The sequence below is a fragment of the Pongo abelii genome, chromosome 4, assembly GCF_028885655.2.
Source record: "Pongo abelii isolate AG06213 chromosome 4, NHGRI_mPonAbe1-v2.0_pri, whole genome shotgun sequence".
Taxonomy (NCBI): Eukaryota; Metazoa; Chordata; class Mammalia; order Primates; family Hominidae; genus Pongo; species Pongo abelii.
This window is the reverse complement of record NC_071989.2, coordinates 35,789,489-35,810,238: the sequence shown is the minus strand read 5'-3', so window position 1 is coordinate 35,810,238 and position 20,750 is coordinate 35,789,489. Positions and strand designations below refer to the sequence as shown.

The 20,750-nt window shown below is 38.0% G+C and overlaps 1 long non-coding RNA gene across 3 annotated transcripts in view; it reads left to right on the top strand.

Moving 5' to 3' along the window:
- The window catches only part of LOC129059374 (uncharacterized), a 125,076-nt gene that overhangs the window by 28,441 nt on the left and 75,885 nt on the right, over positions 1–20,750 (top strand). For all 3 annotated transcript variants that reach the window (XR_008525213.1, XR_008525211.1, XR_010139936.1), the window contains exon 3: positions 5,690–5,811. This is a non-coding gene — a long non-coding RNA (uncharacterized LOC129059374). The remainder of the gene's footprint in view (positions 1–5,689; positions 5,812–20,750) is intronic.

The following is a 20,750-nucleotide window of genomic DNA, read 5'->3' as shown; positions in this document are numbered from 1 at the left end:
CAATTAAACCTCTTTTTCTTCCCAGTCTTGGGTATGTCTTTATCAGCAGTGTGAAACGAACTAATACAGTAAATTGGTACCAGTAGAGTGGCGCGCTGCTGAAAAAATACCTGAAAATGTGGAAGCAACTTTGGAACTGGGTAACAGGCAGAGGTTGGAACAGTTTGAAGGGCTTAGAAGAAGACAGGAAAATGTGGGAAGGTATGGAACTCCCTAGAGACTTGTTGAATGGCTGTGTCCAAAACGCTGATAGTGATATGGACAATAAAGTCCAAGCTGAGGTGGTCTCAGATGGAAATAAGGAACTTGTTGAGAACTGGAGCAAAGGTGACTCTTGTTACATTTTAGCAAAGAGACTGGTGGCGTTTTGCCCCTGCCCTAGATAACTGTGGAACTTTGAACTTGAGAGAGATTATTTAGCGTATCTGGTGGAAGAAATTCCTAAGCAGCAAAGCATTCAACAGCTGACTTTGGTGCTGTTGAACACATTCAGTTTTATAAGGGAAGCAGAGCATAGAAGTTTAGAAAATTTGCTGGGACATGAAGTCAAGGGAGATCTTGCATGGGGCCTGTAGTCCCTTTGTTTTGGTCAATTTCTTCCATTTGGAACAGCTGTATTTACCCAATGCCTGTACCACCATTGTATCTAGGAAGCAATTAACTTGCTTTTGATTTTACAGGCTCATAGATGGAAGGAACTTGCCTTGTCTTGGATGAGGCTTTGGACTGTGGACTTATGAGTTAATGCTGAAATGAGCTGAGACTTTGGAGGACTGTTGGGAAGGGATGGTTGGTTTTGAAATGAAAAGATGTGAGATTTGGGAGGGGCCAGGGCAGATTTGGGCACCACCAAAATCTCATACGGTAGCTCACATAATTCCCACATACTGTGAGAGGGACCTAGTGGGAGATGATTGAATTATGGGGGTGGGTCTTTCCCATGCTGTTCTCATAATAGTGAGTGGGTCTTAGGAGATCTGATGGTTTTAAAAATGGGAGTTGCCCTGCACAGGCTCTTTTTGCCTGCCACCGTCCATGTAAGATATGACTTCCTCCTCCTTGCCTTCCACTATGATTGTGAGGCTTCCCCAGCCACATGGAACTGATGGATTCTCCATTAAACCTCTTTCCTCTATAAATTGACCAGTCTTGGGTATGTCTTTATCAAAACCATGAAAACAGACTAATAGAGGGGTGATGAAGGTTTAAAAACTGAGATAGACAAAGCTATGTCATTAGGCACACACAGGTGAAAAATTGTTACATATTTCTAGTAAATTGTTTTATTTTTCAAGTCATGACCTTTTTTATTTCCAATAATGCTTCTTATTTATGAATCTATTTTTCTGATATTAATATTGAAACACCAATTTTCATTTTATTACAATTTTTCTGATGTTTTGGGAATTATTTTTATAATCCTTTGGGGTTTTTAAACTTCCTTTTTCTTCATTCTTATTTTCCTCTGGGCTAATCATATATTCTTTATGTATAAAGAATATATAATTTTTTATATAGAGACAATAAAGTATTTTTACTTTATAGGTCTGGAAATAACAGAATCTATTTTATGCTTTAGTATAATGCACATTGTTTTTACACGCACACAAAATATTTACAAAAATTTTCCACATTGTTGACCACAAAGCAAGTCTGAGGATACACAAAAGACAGGGCCACCCCAAATAGTCGATTGCACAGGGGCAATTAGCTGAGGAGGAGAAAGGTTGATGAAGTTGAGCCCACTCCCTATCAGCCAAGATGTTTGCCTTGTCATGGGATTATGAAGAAAGGGATACATTTTGCTATTGAGCCCAGGGATGACAAGCTGTTTGTCCCTCTGAAAATTTCTTTAAAGAAATATTTAAATTTAATTAAAGTTAATTAAAAGGTACTATCAAGATCAGCAACAGTTCTAAACAAAAAAATCCTGTTTTGTAACAATGGGATAGCATTCAGAATCAAGTAAAGAGTTAAAAAAAGAAAAAAAACAAAAAATAAAAATAAAACTACAAAGCAATATCTTTCATGAACATAGATACAAAACCCTCAACAAATATTAGCAAATTGTACCCAGGAATGTATAAAATGTATAAAAATAATTATAACTTACAAACAAGTGAAATTCATCCCAAACTGCAAGGCTGGTTCAACACTCAAAAATCACTTAATGTGGGCCAGGCACGGTGGCTCACACCTATAATCCCAGCACTTTGGGAGGCCGAGGCGGGCGGATCACAAGGTCAGGAGATCGAGACCATCCTGGCTAACATGGTGAAACCCCGTTTCTACTAAAAATACAAAAAATTAACCAGGCTTTGTGGCGGGCGCCTGTAGTCCCAGCTACTCCAGAGGCTGAGGCAGGAGAATGGCGTGAACCCAGGAGGCAGAGCTTGCAGTGAGCCGAGATAGCACCACTGCACTCCAGCCTGGGTGACAGAGTGAGACGCCTTCTCAAAAAAAAAAAAAAAAATCACTTAATGTAATCCATCACATTAAGAGGCTAAAGAAGAAAAATCATATGATTATCTCAATAGACACAGAAAAAAGCATTTGATAAAATCTAATGTCCGTTCATGATAGAAAACTAAGAATAGAGAGAAACTTTCTCAACTTGAAAAATAATATCCACAAAGAACCTGCAGCTACCATCATATTTAATGGCAAGGAACTCAAAGCTTTTCTTCATGTATTGGGAATAAAGTAAGGATGTCTCCTACTACTCTTTTTCAACATCATCCTTGGAAGTCCTAGCTTATACAGTAAGACAAGAGTACAAGATTAAGGATGTGCAGATTGAGAAAGAAAAAATAAGGCTATCTTTGTTCAAACTGCAGAAATCTGAAGGAATCAAAACAACAAAAACAAACCCCTGGAATTACTAAATGATTATAGCAAGATTGTAGAATTCGAGGTTAAGATACAAAAGTCAGTTGCTTCCCTGTATATCAGTAGAAAACAAGTAAAATTTGAAATTTAAAATGTAACACCAATTACATTAGCACCCCCAAAAATGAAATACTAAGATATAAAGCTAACCAAACAAGTGTAAGATCTATGTGAGGAAAACTACAAAACTCTGATGAAAGATAATAAAGAAGAACTAAATAAATGGAGAGACATTTAATGTTATGGATAGGAAAGCAATGTTGTTGAGATGTTCATTCTTCCCAACTTGATATAGATTCAATGCAATCCCAAGTTATTTTGTGAATGTTGACAAATTGATTCTAAAGTCTATATGGAGAGTCAAAAGACCCAGAATAGTCAACTCAATATTGAACAAAAAGTTGGAGGACTGCACTATTCAACTGCAAGATTTACTGTAAAGCTACAGTAATCAAGATAGAGTAGTATTGGCAAAAGAATAGACAAATAGACCAATGGAACAGAATAGAGAGCCCAGAAATAGACTCATGTAAACATTGCCAACTGATATTTGACAAAGGAGAAAATAAAATACAATGGAGCAAAGAGTTTTTTCAACAAATGAAGATGAGACAAGTAAACATCCACATGAAGAAAAAATGAATCTAGACACAGAACTTACACCCTTCACAAAAATTAACTCAAAATGGATCATAGACCCAAATGTAAAATGGGAAACTATAAAACATCTAGAAGATAACATGGGAGAAAATCTAGGTGACCTTAGATATGGCAATGATTTTTTAGATACAACACCAAAGGTATGACCCATGAAATAAACAACACTGGACTTCATTTAAATTAAAAACTCCTCTGTGAACGACTATTTCAAGAGAATGAGAAGACAAATCATAGATTTGGAGAAAATATTTACAAAAGACTTATCTGATAAAAGACAAAATATACAAAGAACTCAAAACTCAACAATAAGAAAATGAACAACTTAACTTAAAAAGTAGGCAAAAGACCTCACCAAATACCTCACCAAAGAAGATATATAGGTATATAAACATATAAAAATCCAGAACATATATGTCATTAGGGAATTGCTAATTAAAACAATTAGATATCATAAAACCTCTTAGAATGACCACAATATAAAACATTGACAACACCAAAAGCTGGTGAGGATGTAGAGCAACAGAAACAATCATTTATTGCTGATAGGAATGATAAATGGGAAAGCCACTTTGGATGATAGTTTGTCAGTTTCTTACAAAACTAAATGTACACTTACCATATGATCCAGCAATTGTGCTCCTTGACATTTACCCAAATGAAGTGATAACTTATGTCCACACAAAAACCTGTACACAGTTTATAAATGATTTATTCACAATTGCCAAAACTTGGAAGCAAACAAGTTGTCCTTCTGTAGGTTACAGATAAATAAACTGTGGTACATCCAGACAAATATTTTTTAGTGCTAAAAAGAAATGATCTATCAAGCCATGAAAAGATATGGGGGAAACCTAAATGCATATTACTAAGTGAAAGAAGCCAATAGCAGGCGTGGTGACTCATGCTTGTAATCCCAGCACTTTGGGAGGCTGAAGTGGGCGGATCACTTGAGACCAGGAGTTTGAGACCAGCCTGGCCAACACAGTGAAACCCCATCTCTACTAAAAGTACAAAAAAATTAGCCAGGCATGGTGGCAGGCGCCTGTAATCCCAGCTACTCGGGAGACTGAGGCAGGAGAATTGCTTGAACCCAGGAGGCAGAGGTTGCAGTGAACCGAGATCGCGCTATTGCACTCCAGCCTGGGCAACAAGAGCGAAACTCCATCTCAAAAATAAATAAATAAATAAATAAATAAAGAAGAAGAAGAGAAAGAAGCCAATCTGGCAAAGCCATATACCATGTGATTCCAATGTCATAACATTTTGGAAAAGGCAAAACTATGAAGACTAAAAAAACTCAGTGGCTGCCCCATGGGTTAGTAGGGAGGAAGGGATAAATAGGCATAGCACAGAGGATTTTCTGGGTAGTGAAACTACTCTGTATGATACTATAATAATGAATACATGTCGTTATACATTTTTCAAAACTCAGAGGATGTACTACTACACCAAGAGTGAACAGTAAATTCAAAGGTAAACTATCGGTTTTGGATGATGAAAAAAAAACACACACATAAACAAAACAAACATCCCTTTCCCCTACAAAACATGCCCTTGGAATTAACCAGAGGTGCATGGGCACATGTACACACACACACACACACACACGCCCACACCCCTATATAATCAATTCACTAGAGACAAAATCACAAAAGAAATCATAAAATATTTGGAACTGAGCAACAATTAAAATATTACATTAAAATACTACAACTAAAACAGTATCAGAAAAATTATAGCCTTAAATGCTTGTATTAGAAAATAAAAAATTTGAAAATTAATGAGGTAAGTTCTAACTCAAGAAATTAAAAATAAACAGCAAAGTAAAAAAAGAAGATATGTTAAGACTGAAATTAATTATTTTAAGAAACAAAGTTGATCAAATTAGAAGAGCATATAGTATACAGTAAGGTCTCTTAACTGTTTGCTATTATTGTAATTATTTAAGTGTAGAGAGGTACTGAAAATACATTTTCTCTACTTAAGGTCTAAAGATCTGTCTTGTAGTTTTTTTTTTTTTCCTCTAAGACTAGATGCTATGTCACTTGCAGCGAATCACTTCACTTTCCTAAATCTTTATTACTTAATATATAAAATAAAGCTTTTGGATGGAAAGCCATACTCAGATCTATCTATCTAGGATTCTACTTGTCAAGACTTGGCTGAGGCAACAATTTGGCTGATATAAAACTCAACTTGTAGACTTTTGCTATGATATGGACTATTATTTTATGTTTTAAATCCTGGAAATGATGAAACATGGTGAGTTACAATTACACAGCACATAAATTTATTAATAATATTATAATATTATTATTATTACTACTAGTAGTAGTACTGAAAAACTTATAGTAAAGTTGATTCTCTTGCTAATACTATTTCCTTTTAGTATCAGAATTCATTCATGACTAAATTCCCAGCATTAAAAACAAAAATATCTTTCCTCTCTTCACAATACTCATTTTCAGGAAATGTTATAATCTTTTTCTAAGGAATTGTATAGAAGCCGCAGTATACTGCTAAGTGTTCCTAAGGCAAATTGGCTAACAACCCATTTGTCAAATCAATATCATGTTCACTTACTCAAGAAGATACTGGTGTGAAAGAAAAGTACAGCAGGCTCTCTAATTTCTCTTATATGTAGAACAAAAGATAAAATTCATTTTCCTTTTCATAATTAGAGAAAATGATCCTGGAGCATTTTTGCTCAAAATATAGAAGTCATTCTTTAGCTTTCTCTTTATTTTTCTATTTCACCACGTTATACAAAGGATGAATGATAACTGGGAACACGACACTAGAGGAACCTCTTTTTCTCCCTTTTCTCCTGTCTACTCTCTTTAAAACAGTGTTTCTTAAAGGGTTGTCAAATACCCTTCAGGAAATCTGTACAATTGAAACTATGTTCCTAATAATACTAAGACATTATTTTCCTTTATCACTCTCATTCTGCCATGAGTGTACAGTGGAGTTTCCCAGAATCTACATGACATGTAATATCACAACAAATGGAATACAGAAACACATATGAGACTAGCTGTCTTCTATTATGCCAAAGGTTAAAGACATTAATGAATATATAAAACAATGCCACTTTTCTCACAAAATATTTTTGGCTTTGGAAAATGTATTTTCCTTAAAGATGTTTTATGTTAGTATGTCATGGATTTATTATTTTTAAATGAATTAATACATAGTTTTAAAGTTTCTAATGTGGTAAATGTTGATAGATAACAGTCTACATAAACAAAAGCTCTTTATAAAAATGAGGCTACAAAGAGGTCCTGAAACCAAAAATTTGAGAACCATTACTTTAAGTAGTTCCTCCAGTAGCTAAGAAGAAAAAATTAGGAAATAGAAGCATGTAAAATCCAGAGAAAAGGACCAGAGGCATCCAAATGCCTAGTTAACCCGAAAGAAGAGAATAGAGCACTTAGAAAATCTCTCAACTTCCATAAGAGTTTACACTAAATGTGAGTAACAAACTGTTTAATTCAAAACCGTGGATGAGATTACGCGGGACATAATAAAATGAAGATTAAGGGTAAGTGGGAAAGGAATCAAATTACACTCTAGGCCAGGTGCGGCAGCGCATGCCTGTAATCCTAGCACTCTGGGAGGCCGAGGAATGAGAATTGCTTGAGTCCAGGAGTTTGAGACCAGCCTGGGCAACATGGCAAAACTGCCTCCCTACAAAAAATACAAAAATTAGCCAGGCATGATGGTGAGTGCCTGTAGTCCCAGCTACTCAGGAGGCTGAGGCGGGAGGATCCTGGACCCTGGGAGGCAGAGGTTGCAGTGAGCCGAGACCATGCCTCTGCACTCCAGCCTGGGCGATAGAGCAAGACTCTGTCTCAAAAAATATATGTATATATATACTGCAGATTTTTAATGTTCCATTAGTATTAAAATATAGTATTTTAATCATTATCTTAAAATATAGTATTTGTTTAGTGCCCAATATATTTATGTGTCTTAAGTGTTTGGGGTTGGTGTATACATAGTATCTGTGTAAATGGGGTAAAGTTGACTAGAACATGCCCTGTTACATAGTCCTATATGACAATGTCAGTATACGCTGTGGAGGTTTAGATCAGAAATTCTAGAATCAAGCTGCCTGGATTTGAATCTCTGTATTTCAAGTTACTTGATTTCCCCAGCTGTCAGTCTCCTCATCTATAAAATGGGACTGATAACAAGAGCAACTTCCCCATGGGGTTGCTATGCAGATAAAATTAGCTAATATTTGTTGATATTTGACAAAGGCTTATAGCACAGCACCTGGCCACAGTATGTGCCAGATAAATAAATGTTTAGTTATTGCCATGACTTTTAATTAATGACATACATTAAAAGTAATGGCAAAAAACGCAATTACTTTTGCACCAACCTGTAACTAATGTATGCCATTAATTAAAAGTTATGTCAAAAAACACAACTACTTTTGCACTAACCTATAATAAGTAAAACCAGAGCCGCCAGGTGAGATGCCATGAAAAAGCAAAGACTTGAACTGTGAAGCAAACACACTATTGGGAGCAGATCAGAGTGAGTTATTAGTAGAAGAAAGTCTGTTTCTACCAGACTTTGGAGTTAGAATAAGTCCTTAGACGAACCTCACACTAAGTCATCAAAGCTCAACAAGATGAAGAAGCTTTAGATCTGAGAGGAAAATGGTATTAGTCCAAACAAAGTCTCATGAAATGTATGTCACAGACTGAGCTTCTTTCAAACATCTGAAAGAGGCTTTGCCTGTACAAGCAGACCCTCTGAGCCCAGCGTCTGCCCTCCAGGGATCACAAATGAGCACCACCGCTTGATGGCATTCAAATCACGCACTTTACGCACAACCATTTCACATGGCTAGATCATTTCCAATGGTATTCTAATGCACTTTAAAATGTCTTTGAAATATTTGGGGACACAAAGAAGGCGAGAGATTAAGAAAAGTTATACTACATTTTTTTCCAGGGGAAATTTAATTAATATTTGAATAGAAGGAACTCTTATGTACTCTGGCATTTATATTAATCTGTTCCAATCTCATTAAGTAATCCAAAATGCTTTTGAAAGCACCATTGCTAAACACTTTATAATAGTTGTGTTAATTAAATATACTCTTTACTAATCTTATTCAAAAATAGGGCCTTGCTAACACATGTTAAATTTATAATTCAGTTTAGCATATATAATTGTATATTTTTTAAACAACAAAGACTTCTGACCACTGTGTATTCAGAAGTAAATAATGGATTTAATATTTTAAAATCAGGCACAATTTAATTTCCTGTAATTAAATGTCACAATAGGTACACTAGAGTTGCAATGGAAATTCCTTTGTTTCTATAAAGCTTTAGTTAGTTGAGGTAGGAGGAATTATTTCCTGAATCCAAAGTGTTCTACTGTCTTTTCCAACCAAATGCCAAATTGAGTCACCATTTTTAACCTTATTATGTAACTCCAGAATTGCAGGAGCAAACTTTTAGAAGAAGGTTAGCTTTTTAGGACAGTGCACTTCACATAGTAGGAATTCAGTAAATGTACAGATAATGACTATAAACAAACACTCTTCTATTAGAAGCAAAGAAGAGGAGCACAGCCTTTCAAAGGCCCCAAATAAATTCCCTCTCCTGGGATATTACATAAGAAACCCTGATGCTAAGTACCAGGGATTGGCTTCTTTTTCTTTCAGCTCCTCTTCAAGAACAATGGGAAGAAGTTAAGTAGAGATGTTTGCTTTTATTGAGAGAGTAACTTGAATTGAATACTTGTACTTCCAATGTGGCATCTCTGTTGAGAGCTTGTGAAGTATTTGGTATACATAAATTTTTAGATAGCCTCTAGCCTAAAACATAAGAAATACAAGGCTATAGACATGTCCCTTGATGCTTTTAAAAGAAAACTTTCATACAGAGCTTAATCATGAGTTCATAAAACCTGAGCAGAAAGTTAAAGTTGTTCTGTTTTTCTTTTTTCAAAGGAGATTTTTGATGGGAACATAATTAGTCTTTTGCTCTCCATGACAATTAGCCCATTTCAAACACCAGTGGGCAAAAGCCAGACAGGAGCAGCACAAAGGTCACAGCTCAGTCAGAACTGACACCACTCATGCACATAACACACTTAGCACTGTGCTTGATGCATAGTGAGCCCTCATCAGTAACCACAATAATAGATGATTATTATTTGAGAAGGTAAATTCTGACGCAGTAACTGGGCTTCTTCTCCTTTCCTGACTGCCTTGCTTGGTTATCTTTTCACCTTTATTCTCCTTGCCAAAGGGGTGTTAATTCATTTATTCAACAAATACTGACTGAGTACCTATTCTATGGCAGGCACTGTTTTAAGCACTGACTGACAATATTCAACTTTCTCAGAGCTCTATAATCCTGGAAATCAGGAAGGGTCAGGAAATCACCCCCACCTATTTGTGTTGCTGGAACAGCTTACTGCAAAGAGCCAACCTTCTTCATATGACTTATATAAGATTCAGTGATGACTCCCTTCTTACCTAGTCCCATTCTCTGCTTCATAAATGGTAAGCATCTATGACCTACTTGTTTCCATTGACAAATATGGGCAAAAAGCCCACTTATCTGTGTTAACTAAACTTTAGTTAGACTTCTCTCCTTCACTCAGAAAAGAACTGAACTTTGGTGCACTCTTGACCATTGGAATGTGGAAAAACTCCTCTTCCTCTTTAATGGCAAGAATCAGCTGACCTCTGGGAAAACATCCCTAATTGATCCTAACTCCTGCTCATCTTACTTCTCACACCTGGTTCTTTCCAGTGTCATTTACTCCTTTCTTTAAAAGAAAGTTTTTTTTTTCTATCTGACCTTTGTGATGCTTTGAGATCTCATGGTTGGCGTATTCTCCCTATTGCAATATCCATGCCCTTCTTGTTATAGTCCCTTTTCCCTGTTGTAAAATCTCTCTGTACTGAATTCCACATTGGTTTGCTTTTTTTTTTTTTTTTTTTTTGATGACAGATATTCCAGCAGTAGACAGAGCATGCAAAAATTCTGCCCTCTTTGCAATTATAATCATGGGAAAGACAGACAATAAGAAAAAGCATATTTGTACTCTTGTGATAATTGTTTAGAAGAAAAATTAAAGCAAAGGAAATAGGTATTAAATATGGACAGTGTCTTAGTACACTTCTGCTGCTATAACAAAATAACAGACTGGGTAGGTTTTAAGGAACAGAAATTTATTTCTCACAGTTCCAGAGGCCAGATAGTTTAAGATCAATGTGCTGGCAGGCCTGGTGTTTGGTGAGAGCCCCATCCCCTGCTTCCAAGATGGCACCTTGCAACTGTGTCCTGCAGAGGTGACAAATGGTGTGTCTTCAAAAGGCAAAATGCAGAAGGGTAAAAAGGGGCTTAAGCTAGTTCCTTCCAGTGCTTTTAAAATAGGCACTGATTCATTCAAGAGCTTAACCACTTCCACAAAGGCTCCACTTCTTAATACTACCACAATGGGGATTAAGTTTCAACATGAATTTGGAAGGGATACATTCAAATCATGCAGACAGGTCATTGAAATTTTACATAGGGTGACCTGGGAAGGCCTCATGGAGATGAATTTGAGAAAATCCTGAGGGAAGTAAGGGAGCAGATATCTGAGGGAAGAAGATTAAGCCTTAAGATAAGAGCACACTTAGAATATGCACGGAGCAGCCAAGGAGGTGATGAACTGACAGGAGCAGAAAAGTTTAAGGGACTCTCATTTGACTCATTTTGATGGAGTCATGTAATCTTCTGCAATGTGAGTCTTACTTGAGGTGCAAGGGCACTTTTTGAGCCCCGTTAATGGTGGTCAGTGGAGAGGTGGTCTTACACTCAGCACCATATTGACTTCTGTTGTGGAGGCTTCATTGACAATAAGATGCCTCCAAGTGGAGTGGGACCTAAGGGGTCAAATTCTTGCCTTCAGGCACAGTAGTCTTCAAAGCCCAGGCATTTGATTTTCAAGGCCCTGCTACATATAACTTGGCCAGAAATAGTAGATTGGAAAGAGAATTGATGAGATGCCAGATGGTTTTGCCACCACAGACTGGGAATGGCCCTACTAGCTTGGGGCCAAATAAGGGGAGGAATAAGGGGTCACAAACAGGAAAGTTTCTAAACACACATCTTTTTTTCTCTCTTGGGGCTGAATCACTGCATATGAGTGGAGTAGAGGATAAGACGTTTGGATAGGTTTGGAAATCTGAGGTCGGATTTCTTTCCTATCTCACTTCTCTTTTGAGGAACTCCAGAGACTTTTCAAGCTTCTCAGAGTAACCCTGTTCTGCTTGTATTAGTCTGTTCTCATGCTGCTAATAAAGACATACCTGAAACAGGGTAATTTATAAAGGAAAGAGGTTTAATTGACTCACAGTTCCACATAGCTGGGGAGGCCTCACAATCATGGTGGAAGATGAAGGGAGGGTGAAGAGAAGTCTTACATGGTGGCCAGCAAAAAATGGTAGGTTGTGCAGGGTAACTTCTGTTTATAAAACCATCAGATCTCATGATACTTAATCACTACCACAAGAACAGTAAGAGGGAAACTGCCCCCATGATTCAGTTATCTCCCACCAGTTCCCTCCCACAATGTGTAGGTCTTATGGGAGCTAAAATTCAAGATGAGATTTGGGTAGGGACACAGCCAAACCAAATCATTCCACCCCGGCCTCTCCCAAATCTCATGTACTCACATTTCAAAACAAATCATGCCTTCCCAATAGTCCCCCAAAGTCTTAACTCATTCCAGCATTAACCCAAAAGTCCAAGTCCAAAGTCTAATCTGAGACAAGGCAAGTCCCTTCCACCTATGAGCCTGTAAAATCAAAAGCAAGTTGTTGCTTCCTAGATACAATGGGGGTGAAGGCATTGGGTAAATACATCCATTACAAATAGGAGAAATTGGCCAAAATGAAGGGGATACAGGCCCCATGCAAGTCCGAAATCCAGCAGGGCCGTCAAATCTTAAAGCTCCAAAATAATCTCCTTTGACTCCATGTCTAACATCCAGGTCATGCTGATACAAGAGGTGGGTTCCCATGGTCTTGGGCAGCTCTTCTTGTGTGGGTTTGCAGGGTACAGCCTCCCTCACGGCTGCTTTCATGGGCTGATGTTGAGTGTCTGCAGCTTTTCCAGGCATACAGTGCAAGCTGTCAGTGGATCTACCATTCTGTAGTCCAGAGGATTTTGGCCCTCTTCTCACAGCTCTACTAGGCAGTGCTCTAGTGGGGACTCTGTTTGGGGGTTCTGACCCCACATTTCCCTTCTGCACTGCCCTAGCCGAGGTTCTTCATGAGGGCCCTGCACCTGCAGCAAACTTCTGCCTGGACATCCAGGTGTTTCCGTACATGCTATAAAATCTAGGTGGAGGTTCCCAAACCTCAGTTCTTGACTTCTGTGCACTTGAAGGCTTAACACCCTGTGGAAACTGCCAAGGCTTGGGACTTGCACCCCCTGAAGCCATGGTCCAAGCTGTACCTTTTCCCTTTTAGCCACAACTGGAGCAGCTGGGATGCAGGGCACCAAGTCCCTACACTGCACACAGGAAAGGGACCCTGGACCTGGCCCACAAAAACATTTTTACTGCCTATGCCTCAGGGCTTGTAATGGAAGGGGCTGCCATGAAGACCTCTGATATGCCCTAGAGACATTTTCCCAATTGTCTTGGTGATTAACACTCAGCTCCTCGTTACTTATGCAAACTTCTGCAGCCAGCTTGAATTTCTTCACAGAAAATGGAATTTTCTGTTCTATCTCATTGTCAGGCTGCAAACTTTTCAAACTTTTATGCTCTGCTTCCCTTGTGAAACTGAATGCCTCTAACAGCATTCAAGTCACATCTTGAATGCTTTGATGCTTAGAAATTTCTTCTGCCAGATGTCCTAAATCATCTCCCCCAAGTTCAAAGATTCCTCACAATATACATAGTCTAGAAAAGTACCGAAAAATAAGCAAAAGTTCTTTCCAGCTCCTGTGAATTGAGAGGAAGTTGCTGAGAGTGGACCATAGCCCTGGAGTGCTCTCCGTCTCAGGTTGAGGAAGATACAGATCTTTACAGGCCTGTGCTTGTGGAGATATTCCTGCATATGCACTGAAACTCAATGGAGGAAGACAGCAGGGGCTATGCCGAGGACCATGGACTAGAAACCTCTCTCCCAGTGACAATATATGAGCTAAAGTTTAGAAATCTTACAGGGAGAAGAGGGGCAGAGAGATTAAAGGAAGCCCTGATTTTGCTGAGTTTATACCCAAAGCAACAGAGATAGATTCAATTTACTGTTAATTGATTGGACTAGGTTTTCTATAATCATGTGAAATATGATTTTACATAGAGATTAAGGTTTTACTCCCTAAGCCTGTGTCTGAAAGATTAAACTAGTTACATTATTTTACAGTACTAATTACTTTTATTAGTAGTAAGTAGTAAATTCACCTCACAGTGTAGCTGTCTTTCAGCAGAACACCTCTAGTACTGATGCTCATCTCCTTAATTTGGAGTATTCATCCTCAAGTTAAACATCGTCTTGTTTGGCTATTAGTCATCTTGTGTCTTCCTCATGAGAATCTTCTTGGGGCATTCCCTCATATTGGCCAGAAGGAGACATATCCTCTGTAGTCAAGAAGAATGAAGCATCAATAATATTGACAGTGTCTCACTGCATAATTCCAGGATTGTATTCTATTTAAATGATGACTTGTGCAAAGTCAATTTGTTCTCCATCAGGCAGCTACTCTTTGATAATCTTGATATTTTCTTTTCCATTCATCATTTTTAATGCATATTTTATACTATTTATAAAAATTATTTTTAATTTGTGCCTATGTGTTATAATTTTCATAACAATTTATCTTTTAGATAATTTGTATGCTTACAAGAGTATGCTATGTAAAAAAAAAATGGGACACACATTATTTTGTACAATTATTTCTTCACATGTTGAATTGTTGCATTAGGATAAATTCCCAGAAATAGGTCAAAGGGTGTGGACATTCTCAAGGCTTTTATTGTTTATCTAGAAATTGTTTTCCAAGAATGTTGTTCTGATTTACTCTCCCATTAACTCTGTATGAGAGTGGCCTTTTCACTGCAACATAGCCAGTATTGAGAAATCTTATTTACCAAATGGCAAAAAGTCAGAGATTAAGCTTGTAGTTGAGTTGGAGGAAGTAAAATTTTGTACGTTTCAGAAGGGACAATTTGTCATTGTCCCTTCTGAAATGACATTAGACATGACATTAATGCATGCAAGGACATTAGAAACATGCACACCATTGAACTAGCAATTTCAATTATATAATTCTTTTTGTAAAACATATTTGACTAAAAGTTAAATGGAAAGCATATGCAAAAGGAGCATTTAAGAATGTTTATAATGGTATTGGAAAAATTGTTTTTAATTTTCTAAGCATATAATTATATCATCTACAAGCTAATTTTTTTCCCCTTTCGAATGTTTGCACATTTTTCTTGTATGATGGTATTGGCTACAGTGCCATCTTTGTGGACGCTGGCTGAGGTTGCTGCAGTGGTCAGTGGCATCCTTAATACTTGTGTAGTTCCTAGAGGCAACATTATGAGATCTGGAGAAATATGCCAAATGATAAATCAAACCATGTTCAATAATATGGCCTTGTCTTTGTAAAACTCATGTTTTAAAGGAAGGGCTGTCCAGGTCCTAGGGCTTCTGCCTATAATACCCAACACTTTGGGAGGTTGAGGAGGAGCATATTATTGGGTTTTATTTTTATCCATTCATTCACTCTGTGTCTTTTGATTGAAGAATTTAATTCATTTACATTCAAGGTAATTATTGATATGTAAGAACTGACTACTGTCATTTTGTTAATTGTTTTATGGTTGTTTTAAAGACACTTTGTTTATGTCTTCCTCTTTATCTATCTTCCTTTATGGTTTGATGGTTTTCTTCCTGGTAGTTTTAAATAATTTTTATTTTTGTTTTGAGCATCTCTTACAGATTTTTGCTTTGTGGTTACCATGATGTCTAAATAGAACATTTTATGCTTATAACAGTCTGTTGCAAGTTTATAATATCCTCCCTTCCATTTTATGTTTTTGGTGTCTGAATTTAAGTCATTTGGCAATGTGTATCCTTTAACAATGTATTTTAGCTATAGTTGTTACTAATAATTTTGTCCTTTAACTGTCATACAAGGGATGAAATTACACACAACCATTACAGTAATAAAGTATTCTGAATATTGTTCTGTATTACTTGATATGGTTTGGCTATGTTCCCACCCACATCTCATTTTGAATTGTAATTCTCACATTTCCCACATGTTGTGGGAAGAACCTGATGGGAGGTCATTGAATTAGGGGAGCAGGTCTTTCCTGCACTGTTCTCGTGATAGTGAATGAGTCTCATGAGATCTGATGGTTTTAAAAATGGGAGTTTCCCTGCACAAGCTCTCTCTTTGCCTGTCACCATCCATGTAAGATGTGACTTGCTCTCCCTTGCCTTCTGCCATGACTGTGAGGCCTCTCAAGCCATGTGAAATTGTAAGTTCATTAAACCTGTTTCTTTCGTAAATTGCTCAGGCTTGGATATGTCTTTCTCAGCAATGTGAAAATGAACTAATACAGTAAATTGGTACTGGAAGAGTGGGGCGCTGCTGAAAAGATATCCAAAAATGTGGAAGTGACTTTGGAACTGGGTAACAGGCAGAGGTTGGAAAAGTTTGGAGGACTCACAAGAAGACAGGAAAATGTGGGAAAGTTAGGAATTTCCTAGAGACAAGTTAAATGGCTTTGCTCAAAATGTTGATAGTGATATGGACAATAAAATCCAGGCTGAGGTGGTCTCAGATGGAGATGAGAAACTTGTTGGGAACTGGAGGAAAGGTGACTCTTATGTTTTGGTAAAGAGACTGGTAGAATTTTGCTCCTGCTCTAAAGATTTGTGGAACTTTGAACTTGAGAGAAATAATTTTGGGTATCTGACAGAGGAAATTTCTAAGCAGCAAAGCATTCAAGAGATAACTTGGGTGCTGTTAAAGGCATTCAGTTTTAAAATGGAAACAGAGCATAAAAGTTTGAAAAATTTGCAACTTGGTAATGCTAGAAAATCCCATTTTCTGAGGTGAAATTCAAGCTGGCTGCAGAAATTTGTATAAATAATGAGGAGCTGAATGTTAATCACCAAGACAATGGGGAAAATGTCTACACAGCATGTCAGAGACCTTTGCAGCAGCCCCTCCCATTGAGGGGAAGAAAAACTGTTTTCCTGGGCTGGGCTGAGGGTTTCTGTGCTATGTGCAGTCTAGAGACTTGGTGCCCTGCATCCCAATCACTCCAGCTGTGACTAAAATGGGCCAAGGTACCGCTTGGGACATAACTTCAGAGGGTCCAAGCCCCAAGCCTTGGCAGCTTCCATGTGGTATTAAGCCTGCAGGTGCACAAAAGCCAAGAATTGAGGCTTGGAAACCTCCATCTAAATTTAAGAGGATGTATGGAAATGCCTGGATGTCCAGGCAGAAGTTTGCTGCAGGTGCAGGGCACTCAAGAGAACCTCTGCTAGGGAAGTGCCGAAGGAAAATGTGGGGTCAGAGCCCCCACACAGAGTCCCTACTGGGGCACTGCCTAGTGGAGCTGTGAGAAGAGGGCTGCCATCCTCCAGACCCCAGAATAATAGATCCACCGACAGCTTGCACCATGTAGCTGGGAAAGCCACAGACACTCAACGCCATTCTGTGAAAGTAGCCAGGAGGGAGGCTGTACCCTGCCAACCCACAGGGGTGAAACTGCTCAAGACCATGGGAACCCACCTCTTGCATCAGTGTGATTCAAATGTCAGACATAGAGTCAAAGGAGATAATTTTGGTGCTTTAAGATTTGACTGCCCTGCTGGATTTCAGACTTGCATGGGGCCTGTAGCCCCTTTGTTTTGGTCAATTTCTCCTATTTGCAATGGCTATATTTACCCAATGCCTGTAAGCCCATTGTATCTAGGAAGTAACTAACTTTCTATTGATTTTACAGGCTTATAGGCGGAAAGGATTTGCCTCGTCTTAGATGAGACATTGGACTGTGTACTTTTGAGTTAATGGGTTAAGACTTTGGGGGACTGTTGGGAGGCATGACTGGCTTTGAAATGTGAGTACATGAGATTGGAAGGGGCCAGGGTGGAATGATATGGTTTGGCTGTGTCCCCACCCAAATCTTATTTTGAATTGTAACTGCCACAATTCCCACGTGTCATGGGAGGAACCCAGTGGGAGGTGATTAAATTTTATGGGGGAGGGTATTTCCTGCACTATTGTCTTTTTAGTGAATGAATCTCATGAGATCTGATGGTTTTAAAAATGGGAGTTTCTCTGCACAAGCTCTCTCTTTGCCTGCTGCCATCCATAATGTGACTTGCTCCTCCTTGCCTTCCACCATGATTGGGAGGCCTCCCCAGCCATGTGGAACTATAAGCTCATTAAGCCTCTTTCCTTTGTAAATTGCCCAGTCTCAGGTATTTCTTTATCAATAGTGTGAAAATGGATTAATACATTACTTATACTATTAGGTTTTGTGTTTTCATAAGTCTTATGTTATTTATTAGCAACAGATTTTTCTTTAAGTTGTAAAAAACTTCTTTAGAAATTTCTATGTGGCAAGCCTAGTGATGATAAAATTTTTTTTGCCTAGTAAGCATTAGTTTGTCTCGGAAACTTTTTACTACTTTTTCGTTTCTGAAAGATAGCTTTGTTTAGTAAGGCATTCTTGATTGGCAGGTTTTTCCTTCAGCATTTTGAATACATCATCTCACTCTCTCCTGGCCTGTAGAGTTTCTTCTGAGGAGTCTGCTGATAGTCATATTGAGACTCCTTTGTATATGATGTATCTCTTATCTTTTGCTTCTCTAAGATTTTTTTTGTCTTTGAATTTGATAGTTTGATAATTATATGTTCTGGAGAATTTCTCTTTGAGTTGAATTTAATTGGTTTTCTCTATAGTTTCTGTACCTAAGTGTTGGCTTCTTTCCTCAAATTAGAGGAATTTTTATCCATTATGCCTTTAAATAAGTTTTCTGTTCATTTTTGTTTTTCCTTTTTTAATGCCTACTAGGCATGAGTTAGGTCTCTTTATGATGTCCCATAAATTTGTAGGCTTTCTGCATTCTTTTTCACCCCTTGTTGTTGTTGCTATTCCTCTGATTATGTAATTTCAAATGTTTTATCTTCAAGTTCACTGATTTTTTTTCTTCAGCTTGATCATGCTAGCTGTTAAAGCTTTCTTTTGCAATATTTAGTTCAGTCATTACATTCTTCACCTCTAGGATTTCTATTTGATGTTTTCTTCTTATTTCTATTTCTTTGTCAAACATCTCATGTGATTTGGTTATTGTTCTTCAAATCACACTTAATTTTTTATTTGTATATGTATATTTCTGAAGTTCACTGAATTTTTTAAAGAGGATTATTCTGAATTATTTTTCTGTCATTTCCTACATCTACTTTTGTAGAGTTTATGGTTTGAGTTTTGTTAGTTTCTTTTGAAGGTGTCATGATTTCCTCAATCTTTGTAATTCTTAAGTCCTTGCATTGGCATTTATGCATTTGAAGAGACAGCCATGTTTTCCTGCTTTTATGGGAATTCTTTGGTAGGGATAAGCATTTCCTTGTTAGTCTTGCCTATGATTCCGAATGAGCCAGCTGGTGATGACCCTGGGCAAGCAGAGCTTGCTTTCAGGTTCCTTGCATGGTTGGGCTACTACTCTCTTTTTTCTAAATTTGGGTGGGGTAGCTGGCTAGGTTTTGCTATCCAGCAAGACCCCTGGCTAAGATCTGCTATCAAGCTGAGCTGCTGTATAAGCACTGCTATTGCCTCTGATCTGGCTGGGCCACAGGCTGTAGTTATGGAGAAAAGGTAATGCTATTTGACTTCAGTAGTTGCATAGAGTTGCAGAAGGGGCCCCAAGTTAAGTAGGTCAGGATGGATGGAATAACTGCCATTGTCAGAAAAAATGCATGGTTGAGATTTGCCTTCCTCCCTAGGAAGTTTCTGGAAATAGGCTTTGAAGCTGAGGGGAGCCCTTATTAAACTTCCAGGTGTGTCAGATCTAGCATCTGCTTGTTATGGGAACTCGCTACAGATTTTCTCTCACCCTGAGTAGGATCCTGGGGTAAGGTCCAAGACTAGGTCTGGAGGGTAGCTGTCTAGGGATTCAAGCCAGGTAACATTCTCTACCTCTTCTGGCAGTGACCAGCTTGGCTTTGTGGGTGAGCTATGCTGTTAGCTGATATCTCTGATGGAACTCTGCTGCTTCCAGGTATATTGAGCTTTTACCAAAATCTGCATGCTATTCTCTGTGGACTCCACCTTCTTGCTTTATTTCCTTCTGACCCCAGGTGGCTTAGCTGTGTAGTTTTCTCCTATGTTCCCCATTCCTTATGAGGTGAGAATGAGGATTGGGCTTCCTAGAAACTGTCTCAGAAAGCTAGGGAACCTGGAGGTCCATCAACCTGGTTCTCTTTTCTCAGTATAGAAACTGTGGGCCCTGAGGAATCTTCTCTGTGTGGCACGGTGCTGACTTAGAGGAGGAGGGGCAATACAACCAAAGCCAGACCGTTTCTCCCACCTTTTTAATTTTGTCCACTTTTGTGGAACACACAGGTGACTAAGACTTATTCCCACATGTTAAGGTGTTCATCAAGGTGTTCTTGTGTGTGAATAGTGGCTGGTTGGACTTTCTTCTGGGGTAGGAGTGAAGTCTAGGACCTCCTATTTTACCATCTTGCATTAGCATTTTAAATATTTAAAAAAAATCAGCCAAAGTAATTTATTGTAATCAGCTTTGTTTTTATTCTGAGGAAAATGGATTTCTGACCTCAGCTATAGTCATTTGTTACATGACTATAATAATTTGCTTTATTAAAAGTCATCATAAAATAAAATCTGACAGTTTTTTCATTTTTGCATAATTTTATATGTTTTACCACTGTTAAACATTAATGACATTTAAAAAAAAGTTTAAGAGAGTTTTAAATACATTAAATTTGTTACTCTTGGAAGTCCATTTAAACATATAGCAACTCTTTGCTGGTTCTCTTTGCCAGTGTGCCCCTCAGAGTCAAATTCAACTGTTTCTAAGTTAATGGACCCCTTCACTACACAAAATGTAGTCTTTTAACCAGCAGCATCATTTCCTGGGAACTTTTTAAAATGTAAATATTCAACCCTAC